Below are 3,487 nucleotides of genomic sequence, written 5' to 3' on the forward strand. Positions count from 1 at the left end.
CTTTAGTTTACAAAGAAATTTCAAATATATTATCTCATTCCTCAATCCTCAACTTGAAACCAACTTTAATTGTTTCCAGGTGTCTAACCTTAGACAAATTGCTTATTGTCTTAAAGTCTTAGTTTCCTCAAGAATAAATATGAGTATAATTTCTATTCTACCTATCACACAAGGCTCCTGTGAAGAATGAGATAATATATTTAACATATAATAATAATGGTGCTTCTTTAGGATTTTCTTCCATTCAAAGTTCACAGACCTCTTGGATTTTATTTATGGACCCCTTAGAGAACTATGTGCCTCAAGTTAGAAACTATTACAATGAGAGTTTCTTGCTCATGTAATATGAGTGCGGGAAGGCAGGTAGGATTCAGGCACCACATGAAGAAAGCTTGCCATGTTCAAGCCTCTGATTTCGAAACTCTCCCTCCTTGTTACCATCTCAACCACCCAAAAGAGAAGAACGTGAGAGAATTTGTCAGAAAGACCTGGAAAGGTAGCACTTAGTCTACTCAGATTCTACTGCTATAATTCAGTCACAGAACACACATATCTTCAAGGGAAATGGGAAATACAGATAAGCAGTATGCCCAGGATGAAGAGGAAGCCTGAGTTTTGGTGAGTAGGTAACAGTTTCTGACACATCTCTTATAAAATTAGTAATTTCATTTTTAATCACTATAGTCAATGAGGCAGTTTAGACTGAAGAACGAGAACTGCTGTGGAAATAAATTATGTTAAAAAACTTGAAGAGCAAATCATTAAGATGAATCAAGTGTTTTAAAAATGTCCTCTTGATCCAGTATTATAATTTCTATGCATTTTCCTAAGAACATAATATAAACCGAAGGAAAATTTATGCACATATCATTCCCAGAAGCTTTACTTTAAATAAAAATATAATCATTTATTATCATACAAGATACATAATAACCAAAAATTTATTTAGCATTGCCAATGAAACTGATATATATCCATGATAGACCATTATATTTATGAGTTTTAACAAGTAATAGCTGCCTTAAGTGCTCACAATAACCCCATGAGATACTTTCTTTATCCCATTTCAAGTATGAAGAAACTGAACATCAAGAAGACTAAGTGCTAAGCAGAGAGTTATATAGCTATGGTTAATCTCTGCTGGTTTCTCAGAAAGAATCTGTTCTCTTGTCTCCCTTATTAACAGAAATCCAGTTTTATAGGGGTCAACATGTGCTCAGATGAAAATACTAAGCTTCTCAACTAACACAATTGAGGCTGCCCATATACCTATCTATGGTCAGTGCAATTTAAGCAGGAATTGCTATTATAAAAGAAGACTTAACTAGCAAGAGCCTATTATATCTTTGTCCTTCATCTTTCCACTCTTCTTCTTTGCTTAAATGAGCACTGAAGGGACTCAGCACTATCAACATGCCTCAGGGCAGCTGACAATAAAGGTGATAATTTGGACTAGTATGAAGTCACTACCACTCCCTTCTCCCAGCTCAGCATGATACGATCAGAGAAGCTAACAGCCCACATCTGCTCCCTATAAAGAGAAAGATAAGATGAAAACATATATCCAATATTCAGAAAGTTTACAGGAATGCCAGGGAGACTGACTTCTGTCTTGCCTACTTTGGAGTGCTGATGATACTCAGCATACTCTAGATGTCTGGGGGTTCCTGAGAACAAAATAAAAATAAAAGGAGTTGAATGATGGGCTGCTACTCCAGAGAACTCAAACAGTACACCAGACAGATATCAGAGGAAGCAAAATACTATTATAAATTCCTGAAAAAGAAACTGGCAAATTTCATCAATTAAAAATTTATATGCACAAGTCCAGAGAAATCACAGATAAGGCTAGAGAGCCCCCTAAAATCTCTAGGTTGTTTTATTGGTAAAGATCTTCCCATTTAGAAGCCCAGTTTATAAAGACTTGGAAAGATAGCTAATTTTTAAAATGTTCAGACACCAACACGAAGTATTAAAAGACACACATACAAAATGCAAGAAAATATGGCCCAAACAGAAAGATAAGTAAATATCCAGAAACCAAAGAATTATCTGATAAAGAGCTTGAAATACCCTTAATTTAAAATGCTCAAAAAGTTCAGAAAACGAATATATAAACAAAGGAGCAGTTCAAAAAGAGTATCTCTCTCTCTCTCTATGTATATATATGTGTATATATATATATGTATATATATGTATAAATATATGTGTATATATATATGTATATATACATATATATATTGGGGGGTCAGGTTTTGGCTGGGGCCAGGTTTGAACCTGTCACCTTCGGTATATGGGCCTGGCTTTGAGCCACAGGTGCTGCCAATTATCTATATGTTTTAAACACCAAAAATATTTTGGAAATGAGGAATCCAACAACTAAAATAAAAACCTTACTGGAGAGGTTCAACAGCACACTTGGCTCAAGAAGAAAGAATCAGCAAATTTCAAAGCAGGCAGTTTAAAATCAACCAGTCAATGGAACAAACAAAAAATAATAAAAAAAGTTAAGAATGCCTTTTGCTATGGAATACTATGAAATGAACTAATATACACATTATGGTAGTCACAAAAGGAGAAGAGAGAAAGGGGAAGAATCTTATTTAAAGACATAATTCCCGAAAATTTGCCAAATCTGGAGAAGGAAATAGACATCCACATTAAAGAAACCCTGTAGTTTTCCAATACAGCAAACACAAAGAAGCCCAAACCAAAACACATTATAATCAAAGCACCAAAATTCAAAGAAAGAATTTTGAAAGCAGCAAGAGAAAAGCAACTTGTTGCATACAAGGGAAGCTCACTAAGACTATCAATAGATTTCCAGCTATAATCTTTCAGGCCATAAGGGACAGGAATGATATAGTCAAGGTGCAAGGCTCTCGGACCTGGTTCACAGTGACCTGGCTAAACATACCAGGAAGGTCAGGCTTATTGGTAAATATGGGACCTGCTATGGTGCCTCTCTCCAGAAAACAGTGAAGAAAATTGAAATCATCTAGCACAACAAATTCACTTGCTCCTTCTGTGGTAAAACCAAGATGAAAAGGCAATCTATGAGGATCTGGAATTGTGGTTCTTACATGAAAATAATAGCTAGTGGTGCCTGGACCTACAATACCACTCCAGCTCTCACAGTAAAATCTACCTTCAGAAGACGGAAGGAATTGAAAGACCAGTAGAAGCTCCCCCTTTTCAGATATCATTAACCTATAACAAATGGCATAATTTGTAACAGAAAAAAATAAACCAAGCCTGCCAACCAAGAATACTACATCTGGCAAAACTATCCTTCAAAAATGAAGGTAAGATAAAGACTTTCACAGATAAACTGAATCTGAGGGAGTTGTGACTACTAGACCTGCCTTCCAAAAAATGCTAAGTTAAAATGAAAGGATGCTAAACAGCAGCATAAAAGCATATGAAAGCTCACTGATAAAGGTGAAATATAGACAAATATATAACGCTATAATTTGGAAATAGTAGT

The 3,487-nt window shown here is 35.3% G+C and overlaps 1 pseudogene; it reads left to right on the top strand.

Annotated features, from left to right (window-relative positions):
- The first annotated feature begins 586 nt into the window (after positions 1–586).
- LOC128591089 (60S ribosomal protein L37a-like) lies at positions 587–3,182 on the top strand (annotated as a pseudogene).
- Positions 3,183–3,487: the final 305 nt, after the last annotated feature.

The sequence above is a fragment of the Nycticebus coucang genome, chromosome 1, assembly GCF_027406575.1.
Source record: "Nycticebus coucang isolate mNycCou1 chromosome 1, mNycCou1.pri, whole genome shotgun sequence".
NCBI classification, from domain to species: Eukaryota; Metazoa; Chordata; class Mammalia; order Primates; family Lorisidae; genus Nycticebus; species Nycticebus coucang.